Source organism: Camelus ferus, chromosome 3 (genome assembly GCF_009834535.1).
Source record: "Camelus ferus isolate YT-003-E chromosome 3, BCGSAC_Cfer_1.0, whole genome shotgun sequence".
Classification (NCBI taxonomy): Eukaryota; Metazoa; Chordata; class Mammalia; order Artiodactyla; family Camelidae; genus Camelus; species Camelus ferus.
The window spans coordinates 50,321,558-50,332,619 of NC_045698.1; the positions used below are offsets into that span (position 1 = coordinate 50,321,558).

General features: G+C 43.5%; 1 protein-coding gene across 2 annotated transcripts in view; it reads left to right on the top strand.

Moving 5' to 3' along the window:
• The window catches only part of SV2C (synaptic vesicle glycoprotein 2C), a 222,153-nt gene that overhangs the window by 48,238 nt on the left and 162,853 nt on the right, over nucleotides 1-11,062 (top strand). The window lies entirely within an intron of this gene.

Here is an 11,062-nt window from a genome sequence, read left to right on the forward strand (position 1 = left end):
ATGTCATGCGCCTAGCTTTTGTATTGGAATCATTTCAGAAAGACCTGAGCTAAGCTTACCCTCGTGCCTTCATCTTCTCGGTGCTGAATGGAAGCGCAGTGTTACACGTGATGCTCTTATCAGTCTGTCCCATAAACCCGTAAACCCTGATGATGTTACACACCCCTAGGTGGCATACACCAGTGTAGATAATGCTGTGGGACAGCTGAGCACGGATATTTTCATCCCTCCATAAACGATGCCTGCTTTAGTGAATTAAAAATGTGTCCCCAGGAGTGTGCCGCTTCACTCCATGTTGTGAGTCCCCCACAGAAGCATTTTAATTGTCCTTACTGAGTACAGACTCATTCTGCTCGCCACACGGTAGGCCAATAAATCAGGAGATGAGGTGTTAGAGCAAAGAGTAGTGACTTTACTCAGAAAGCTGGCAGACCCAGAAGCTGGCAGACTAATGTTCTGGAGAACCATCTTCCCCAAGTCAGAATTCAGGCTCCTTTTATACTAGAAAAGGAAGTGGGTATGCTTGGTTGTTGCAAACTTCTTGGTGTCTGTGGAGATGTATTTCTAAGTGTAGGAATCTTTTGTTCTTGCCGCTGTCCACGTGGGTCAGATCATAGTGTCCCTGTAAACCTCCAACAAAACGAACATTATTTTCTATTCTGCAACTTTATATGAATGGAAAAATTTTAATATCCTTAAAGGTCAGAGCCTTGAGAATAGGCTGTCCTATATTTCAGGCTACAGGCAACATCCTTTTACAGAAGGTGCAGAGCCAGCAAGACTAAGCCTGGGAAACAGAGCACATGGTTAAAGTCAAAGGAACAGATCTAATATGGAGTCAGATTTGCTCTTTTCTATTACAGTCCCACAACTGTGCCTTCCAGTCCCACATTTCAATTATTTTGCCATTGCAATTTCACTTTAATTGCATTCTAACAGCATCTTTTTAAGACAAGCATGTAAATTGTTTTGCCATTTTCATTTCATTGAGTAATGGCTTTGTAATATAATTACCACACTAAGTCATTGCAGTGGGATCAAAAGGTGAGGCAGAAAGTTGCATGACCCTTGTTTGGTGGCCTTTGGAGGGGATAGATTTGCAAAGTAATTTCTCATTTGCTACTCAGCATTGTGTCATTTCCCTCAAGGAAGACCAGAAACGAGAAGCATTAACCAATTTATGTTTGAATTATTTGGAAGATAGAGCCTCTCTTTGTGTTTGCTTGAAGATTGACTTCCAGGCCGCTAAGGGCACACCGTGTGTGTGTCTGTGCATTTGGTCTGTGTGCATATAGAACAGCTTCATTTGGGCTGGGAAGAGGTTAGGGTAAATATTTAATTCATTATCTGATGAGCTGTTCTTTAAAGGAATAAGTACCATCACTTTAAGATAATCCATTTTCAATCGACAAAGTCCATTAATTGAGCATTTATTATGTGCAAAGCACAATGTTACCAAGGGGATAATAGGACCAAAAAAAAAAAAGGACAAGGTCTGTGTATCCAAGGAAGTTGTACTCTAGTATGGAGAAATGACAGATGTCTGCATGCTTCCGGGACAAGGAAGCAAGTATCAATAGCCAGAAGAGAAGTGTAGATAAAGAGACTTCAGGCTGGTTGACCACATAAGGAATAAGGACTGACTAAGGCAGTAGAAGGAAGGTGCTTGTTCCTGGAGTAGAGTCAGCAGAGATTTTGTTGTTGATTAGTTTGGAAGCAGGAGGAAGAGGGCAGTTGATGAAAGGAAGGCAGTTCATCTAGTCAGGTAACACAGAGTACAGGTTTTAGGACAGGGGAGAAAGAGGAAGGGTGTAGTTTTAGACTTACCACTTTGAGATTTGGGGGGATGTCCTAAAAGGAGAACCCTGTGGGCTGCTGCCGATTTGGGCTGAAGTGCTGAGCGTTTTGAGAGCCATCTCATATAAGATGAAACTGCCAAGGACCTTAACCAGGGAGAGGGTGGATTCCTGCCCAGTACTATTTGTGGGAGTGACGGTGAGGAAGATGTCATTAAGGAGATTGAGAAGGAGAAGCATCCCGGAGAGGGGGGATCTGGAATTTGCTGCAAGAGGGAAGGGGTGTGTGACTCTTAGGTGCTGCAGGGTCTTGTAGTAAAGGTTGAAATGGGCCTCTCCGGTCTAGCATTATAAGAAGTTTTTGCCTGCTGCTACTGGTTCTCAAAACAAATGTGCAAGGCCAGGAAGTTTCTTTTACAGGAGGAGTCTGTGTGTTGAGTGAAGTGAAAACATGTCCTCCAGATTCCCAGCCCCCGTCACAGGGGAGCACAGATGTAAAGCACCCCCCCCCCGCCCCGACCCCGCAGTGCTGTGCCTTACAGAGGATGCTGTGTGAGTGAGCCTTTCCCAGCACATCTTAGGTCCTGTCCAAGGGTTGTAGAAGGGGGCAGGTGGGGTTCTAAGAAAACCCTAGACAGGAAAGATGCGGGTCCATTTCAGCCTAAAGCTCAGCCCCAGCCCCAGCCCAGCTCTCGGCCATCAGAGCAAAGCAAGCACCTCACTGACCCCTCCTCCCTTCAGAGAGGCTGGTTTCTCTCTCAGGGCCCTGTTTGCTCGTAAGACCCACCAAATAGATCCAGAGCCCAATCGTTATTGGTCCAACTGCTTTCTTGCTGGGGGTTACAAAGCTTAGTAATTTTTACGAACTAAAACATTATCATGGCCAAGTGTTGACATGGACAGAATAGATGGAGAATAATATAGTCTAAACCAAAATATACCTGATAACCAAACCAGAACTAAATGATAACTAAACATCCACTATGTGTTTCTTCTATCTTTTACCAGTTTCCACATGCCTGGGTGATTTTCAGGACAGGAGTTTTAGTGGTGTAGTTGGGACAAAGCCAGATTACTATAGGATAAAAAGTGAATCAAGTTAAGAAAAATGGAGCTAGCAAGACTATTTCATTAAGTAAGCATTAGTTGAGCACCAGCTGTGAGCTAAATACCTAGCAAGGTACACCAGGTGATAATGTCCCCCTCTTAAAGAGGCGGAATGGCAGAAGTTAAAATAAAGAGAAGGAATGTAAGCCCTTTGGGATCAGGAGTTTTTGGCAACGTTGTTCACTGCTGTATCCCTCTGCCCGGATCAGTGCCTGATACATAGTAGGATCTCAGCAAATATTTGTTGAATGAATGAATGATATCTCTGAAATCATTTACACTTTGAGACCCCAGTGAAGACATATGTAAAGTAGGAATGTGTTATTTGAATGGGAATTCATTGGTATCGGAGGAACACAGAAGGGGAAGTAATGGATGTGGATGTTGCCAGCGCTCTTCTAAATGCTGCTCAGGGTTGGGGGTGCCCTGACCTGAGGATTAACCTATCTGGTTTGAGGGCCACATCTATTTCTACTGCAGTAAAGGCTGTATTAGGCAGTCTTGCCCTGGAGTTTGTGAAGACATGAATCCTACAGCTAAGATCTCTTGTTCTAACTGCATGCTCTAAAGCAACATGAAGATTTCAAATTCAGCTCTGTAGAATTTGCCCATCAGGAATGTGCTTCCCAAAGGATTCCAGTCTTCTTGGCAGTTCTGTTTTCTATTTTAATTAACGAGGCTTTTTCCACCAACCTATGGTGAGGTTGACTACTGGGAGGCTACTTCTGAGAGATAGCTCTGTCCTTGGTGTGCTGACATGTCCAGTTTGTTAACATGTAGGACCAAGGACCAAGGTCCATACCAGGACTGGGAGGAGGTAGCTATCGCCTTGGAAGGGCTGCTAGGGTCAACTTCTGGGTTTCGCAGAGAAATTGCCCATCTTCAGTACATACTAGTTCTCCATCTACAATATTGGCTAGATTTGATTGGCATGTTGGACAAAAACATGGATAGACCAAGAACATTAAAGCATTAAGAAAAATATATTTGTATGTAGGAATGGAATATTACTTGACTTTTTTTCATTTCTAGATCCTCTTTAAAGCTTTTAAAATATTTCTGAATAATTCTAGAATAAATACAGATTTTTGTGAGTTTAGGGTATAGTTTTGGCTAGAAATGGAGCAGTGATTTTCATTTTACTCAATACTTTGCTGTTAATCATATCAAGTCAGAGTATTTGCCATTCCTGTATCTTCCACTGACAACTATCATGCTCATTCAACAAAAATATATGGTGCACCTACCATGTGACAAGCACTGTTTTAAACTCTAGAGACACAATAGTAAATAGAACAGAAGAAAATCTCTAGTAACCTTAAGCATGTCTTTTAACCTGTCTTCTACAGTGTTTACCTGGATGGAGTGGAATTCCTTGGAATGCACAGTATTCTCTTTCTCTTTCATTCTCTCTCTTTCTCTTAATTTTCTTTGCCACTTATAGAAGGGCTAGTTTCTCCTTGAAGGCCACTTGGATGTATATGACTTGAATTCATACCTTATTTCTCTTTCTCCATCCCTCTATATGCTCTCCTCTTCCTTTAGGTATTAGCAGAAGAAGAAATATTCTACTGGAATTTCTAGCTGCTTTCTATCTAGATGTCTGTGTTTTTTTTTGGGGGGGGGGGAAAGACAGCTTCAATTTTCCAAGATCCTCTTTTTTTAGTCCCATTGATGCTGTTTGCCACTAGACTGCAAGCAGAGTTCAGTGACTGGCTCCCTGTGTGTGGAGCCAGTCTTTTCAGGGTGTGCAGCCCCCCTGCCCAGTGCCACCAGGTAGAGCAGCATATCCAAGCTGATAACAAAGAGTGATGCAGAGTTTTTCCTCTTTTAGCTTTATTCCAAAATTTTGATCATTTGGCATCTGGGTGTGCTCTAAATTTTAAGATCCAAAGCTTTGTACCCTAACAGTGTATGTTGCAGGTTTCAGGATCAGCAGCTCGTAGGCTGCCCAATCCCTTTGTCCTCTCCGTCTTCCTCTGCATCTTGGAGGGAGGTTCGATCTCTGTTGTGGGCGCTCCCCCTGGCTCTGTTTAGCCTCTCGCTGTCATAGTGATTTTTTAAATTAAAAATTTACTGGCTCCTAGAGAACATCCTGTCTACCAACACTAGCAAAATCTTATTTGGATTCATTATTGCCAAATTGGAAAAGAAGACTCAATAACTCATTGCCGTTATATTCCTGGGTCTTATTTGCTCAGGTCTTTCACATCCTCCTGAGAGAAGAGAGGTTTCTGACACTGGAATGGAGTTGGACCAAGTAGCCTGAAAAGATCCCTCCATCCAAAGAGTCTGTGATCCATTTTTATAGAACAGAAGTGAACAGAAGCTCCAAGTTACTTTTCTGAAACTTGCCAATAAATAGCATTCTGGGACTGTGAAAGTGTGACAGGAAATGCCCTTCTGTCACTCAGATGGTCCCTGACGGATTTCCCACAATATAGCTTTGAACCTGAAGGCTGATTCTTGCATCCTGAATTGCTATATTCCTACGTACTAAATTGCTCCTGGATGAGGATTCTGATCCACTGGAAGTATTGGATTTACACATCCCTGTTTAGCCTGGGACTCACCCTGAAGTCCCTGGAGAACTTGGCTTAGGGAATTTGTTAATTGTGGGCTTTAGTTTAAATAAGGCAATCTGAATTGTTAATCACCCAGTACCTGGATCAAGCCAAATACAAACAATACAGACATAGATTTTAATTCCAAACATCAAGACACAGTTGCCCCTTTTCATGGTAAATCTAACGTCTCAATATTCTCACATAAAAAGAGCTTTTATAGGACCTAAGTTTCCTACAGAACATTTCAGAGTGTAGGAAACCGTTTGATTACATTCCTGTTAAAGGATTAGTCTGATAAATTGCTGATGTAAGTATTCCCAACTCACGTATTTGCAAACTGACATTCTTACCATAAACTTTGAAATTTCTTATCAGCCTTTAAGACTGTGAGAGGAATAGTAAAAGAGGTCCTTGGGTATAGTTCTTACCTTCAGTTTCAGAACTGAGGTCTTTAATCAAATACAAAATGATGAGGGAAACAATGACTTCTTCCAATTAAAAATTTTAAATGTAAGGAATTTGCTTAAAAATAAAACATAATGATCTTTAAGTTATTTTCACATCTCTCTGTTAAAAATGGTTAGGTTGATAAATTTTATGTTATGTGTATTTTACCACAGTGAAAAAAACTCAGTCTTCCTGTGCATATTAAGAATGAGCAAATAGTTTTAAATATTGGAATATGCTTATTTTCTGCCATTAAATTTATTTTTTCACTCTCAAGACAGAGCCTGAAAACAAGAGAAGCTGACAGCTGAGAAACTGCTAAAAACCCTAATGAAAGTACTTTCCATAGCCAACTTACATTGTGGGGCTGCCATGTACAGTTGTGCAGGTTGGGACCTGCACAAAGGCACCTGGCTGGTGGTGAAGGGCCTGGGATCCAGCCCTCCTACTCACCAAGCCATTCACCTTGGCTGGGGGCTGCTTCCACCAGCGTAGAGGAGGGGGAGACTTGCTAATTCTTCTATTCCAAAGTGGTTCCTTTTTGTCCTTCATCCACCCAGATGAGCCTTCTCCCAGTCACATAGAGGTGCCTTTTGTACCTAGAATTGGGAATCTACATCAGATAGTGAGGAACCCGAGGGGATTCAAAAGGAGACGGGAGATAAGAAACCATGATCTTACTCTTCCAAGAATTTAGGGCAGATTCAGAATATTCAAAAGAGGAAAAAAGATAAAAGGGAAAAGTGTAACTATAAAGTGCCACTATAGCTCTAAACATTCAGAACAGTTACAGTTGATGGATTTGAAGTACAGTGAGATTAGTATGAGGTTTATTTTAGCACATCATGTGTCAGACTAGCTTAAAATATTCAGGAAATGTTGAGAAATGAGGGACTGCCTTTTAATGACTCAGAGCAATAGAACTGGGGAGACTAGACCTAAAAGGGACTCTGAGCCTTTGAAAAATGCTTCAGTCAGGGTTCTTCAATCCCATTCCTAACCAGGGAGCACATGAGGTTTGATGAGGTTTTTTTCGGTGGTGGTGGGGAAAACAGGAAATGATATTTACAACTTCCATCAATCATTGGTTTCATTGTCTTAAGGCTCTTATTTTACTCATTCCAAAATCTGACACCAGGAAGTTTCTTTCCCAGGAATGGGATGGAAACCCAGTCATCAGAGTGATCAAGTCCCTTCCACCTGGGGCTGGTGTCTGGCTCAGCAGGACTGGCGGTCGCTTGGCTTTTGCAGAGGCACCACTCTGCCCTCTGTCTAGGGCTGAGTGTGAGAGCATAGCCTCCTCTTTGTGTCCTTTGGAGGCAGGCTGCTGCTCCAGAGACTCCGGGTGGAGAATTTGGATGATGCGAGGCCCAGAGCCCCAGGACATGTGGGGGGCGGGGGGGTGGATTTCCGGATCTGATCATGATTAGACGTGGGTTTTCCTTCCAACACTAACCTGTGTGTCTGGCATCTCAAAGGCAAGAATTGGAGCCAAATCTAAAATCAGAGGAGTGGGCATATCAAAGCAGTGCTGTCCTTCAGCCCCTGAAGGAGAGTCTCTGGGTGGAGGGCAGGATGGGTGCCCTTGGGTGGTGGGCTTCAGGCTTTTCCCACCTCATCTGCCTATCTTAGTCTTGCGTTCTGAGTAAGCTGCCTTCTCTAGAAACTTTGCACTGTTGTCCTCAGCAATTGACATCAATATAATTACCATTTAAAAAGGGAGAGAGAAGGCTCTGCTTTAGGACAACAGACTGATAGTTACTGATGAGGGAGTTCTCACCCACACAGAAGATCCCCACCCTGAATCTAAAAAAGGACACAAGTGATCTTATTTACAAAACAAAGACAGACTAACAGACGTAGAAAACAAACTTATGGTTACGAGGGGTGGGGCAAATAAATTAAGAGTTTGGGATTTGCAGATACTATTGTATATAAAATAGATAAACAATAAGATCCAACTGTATAGCACAGGGAACTAGATTTACACCTTGTTATAGTCTATAATGAAAAAGAATATGAAACTAATGTTACGGAAATGACAGGCCAGCCAAGAAACAAGCACCACTCGGGAGGTTGGAGTACTCAGATTTATTACGCTGGCGGGCTCAGAGGGGCTTCTGCTCCGAAGCTCTGAGCACCTCCAGGACGTGCGCATGAGGTTTTATAGGGTTAATTACAAGTATGGGGCTATTAGCCAATAAGGTTCAAACAACAAAAAGCAAGGACTCAGTACACTGAAGCTTATCAATTCGGAACAGATCACATTACTGACACTTGTTGAGCTTGGATTTACGAGTTAGCTTGTTAGCCCAGTAAACTGACACTAAACTTCAGATTTACGAGTTAGCCCGGCAGAACTTGTATCAGTAAACCGACACTTATCACACTTAGATTTGTGACTTAGCTCATTAGCCCATCTGGGCTTTTCCTTCACACTAACACAACATTGTACCTCAGTTTTTAAAAAATTGGAATAATAATCACAATTTTTAAAAAAGACCCCACCACCCGCACTGTGGCCAGGCTGGGTCTTGGTGGAATGGTCAGCGCCCATCTGTACATCACACCCTCCTAGCCACATTGATGCAGGAAAACAGATGTGGGGCGTGAGAAGGGCTGTGTCCCAGGCTTCAGTTGAGCCCCTGGGACGTGCCCCGCCAAATGTGGGTCCTTGGCTTCGCTCAGGAAAGAATTCAAGAGCGAGCCACAGTTGAGTAAAGGTAGATTTATTCAGAGAGATACATTGAAAGGCAGGAGAAAGGCCACGAGATGTGGGGGTTGGGTGCTCAGATTAAAAGTAGGTACACACTCCATAGATGGAGTGCGGGGCCGTCTCCGAATGGAGAGAGAGAGGTGGCCACGAGGCACCGTGTTGCTAGTTTTTATGGGCTACATATGCTAATAAGTGGAAGGACCAGTCTAAGTAGCCTGGGGAAGGGGCTGGGATTCCCAGGAAGCTGGCCGTTTCACACTCTGACCTTTTGTGGCTAGCCTTGGGACTGCCATGGTGCCTGTGGGCGTGTTACTTACCATGTTAATATATTACAATGAGCGTATAATAAAACTCAAGATCTACTAGAAGTTAAATCTCTCATCATCTTGAGCCTCAAGGCCGACTGGGGGTTGAATCTTTCACCATTTTGATGTTAATTGCTGTAACATTTCTTGAATGGCTGTGCCCTGCCCCCTTCCATCCTGTCTCAACATCACAGAAAGGGAGGGAAGGGAAGGAGACTGGCTTCTCTCCAGACACCCAGGGAAGCGCTCACGGAGAGCAGGACTGAACCTCACCATGGGCACTTTTGCAGGGAAGACTGCTTGGATCCACATTGCTTCCCACACCACCCTCAGTTAGTGCCTGGGAGAGGAGTTCTATTCAGGTACCTGGTATAAGATCCAGCTCGCAGAGAAGTTAAAGGTGCTGCTTAACATTCAGTGCGCGCTTGGTGAAGTCGAGAGGACAAGATGTGAAAGCTGGACGTTGCTCTACTTAGTGCAGATGTTAGCAAGGCACCTTCAGGTAAGTGCTGGAGATAGCTTTCTTCTAAGAGACGAATATTTATTGTTGTTTTTCAGAGAAACGAACATTTGGGGACTATTTTGGTAGTGTTTGAAAACCAAAGATCAATACACAAATAAATGATATTCCTGATGGCTTTTGGTATTTAAATTTGGGTATTTAATGTCCAAAGAGACGAGAAAAAATTTTAAGTAAAATCATTATCAAGAATATCTTGGCCCTTGGGAGGGATTTACATGAACCAAAGTGAGAAGGAAACCCCTCCTTTTCTGCAGAGGCGGGAGTCATGTGACGTGATAGCACAGTTAATATGAACATAACGCCCATCAGAGAAAGAGAACTGATGGTGAGAGGTCAAGTTTCAGTTCCCAGTCAAGATTTTAGCACAGGGTCCTTTCACTGTGTTCAATGACTACATCAAACCAAATCTACCCGAGAGACCTCTCCTCTTCTCCTGAGAGATGTGGTACCGCTGTCAGGCGGGAGAGAGCAAGAGGTGGGGCATATTTGGGAGAGATTTGGGGAGGATATTTTTGCCTCCAGATTTGAGAATCCAGTTTACCTTTGTGGCCTTCAATTTCAACTTCCCTCCCAACACTCAGGGACCTATTATGTTGTCATCATTGGCTTATGTAGGTTCATTCAGGTTGGTGTAGCAAAGATACTTCTGTTGCTGGAGAATAGGTTCTTGTCTGGCACAGGAAGGAATTCAAAAGTGAGGCATAGTGGAGTGAAAGTAAGTCTATTCAGGGAGATACAGACTCATAGACAGGTGCAAGCCATCTCCGAAGGAGAGGGAGAGGGAGAGAGAGAAAGAAAGACACCATAAGGTGCAGGGTTGTTCGTTTTTATGGGCTTGGTAATTTCATATGCTAACTAGGAGGATTATTCCAACTATTTTGGGGAATGGGCAGGGATTTCCAGGAACTGGGCACTGCCTGCCTTTGGCCTTTTAAGGTCAGCCTGGGACCTATCATGATGCCTGTGGGTGAGCATGAGGCTCAAGGTCTACTGGAAGTCAAATCTTCCCCCATCTTGGTTGTAACCAGTCTGTCCCGTCCTCAACTGCTGTGTCAGTCCTTCACTGGTCGTGCCCCGCCCCCTTCCCTCTGGTCTCACTTCTACCGCACAGAGAAGTCTTCCTCTAGGGATTCAGGTGGGACAAGGGAACACAGTATAGTCCACTCTGTGATAAGCGAGGCTGCACTCTCCAGCCCGATGCTTCCTGACAGTCACTGAGCTAGTGTGTAAGGAAGACTCCACCTCGAGTTGGGGTCAGCCTCTCTCCCTTGTTGAGTTAAAGAGGGAAATGGCAAGCCTGTGGTGCTTGGTGACGTCAAAAATTGGAAGGATGACAAAGAAATTGGACAATAGGAAACAAAACAAGAAAAACCAAGTGAAAAATAAATCAAAAAAGAGATTTTTAAAAGAAGAAAATTAAGTTCTGATACACGTGTTGACTGAAGAAAAAAATTTGCACCGCCTTATAGTTGAGAGTTATGTTTTATTTGCCGGACTTGCTGAGGACTTCAAGCCTGGGAGGCAACCTCTCCCATAGCTCTGAGGGATGGCTCCAAAGAGGTAAGGGAGGAGCCAGGAGACATAGGAGTTTTGCAACAAAG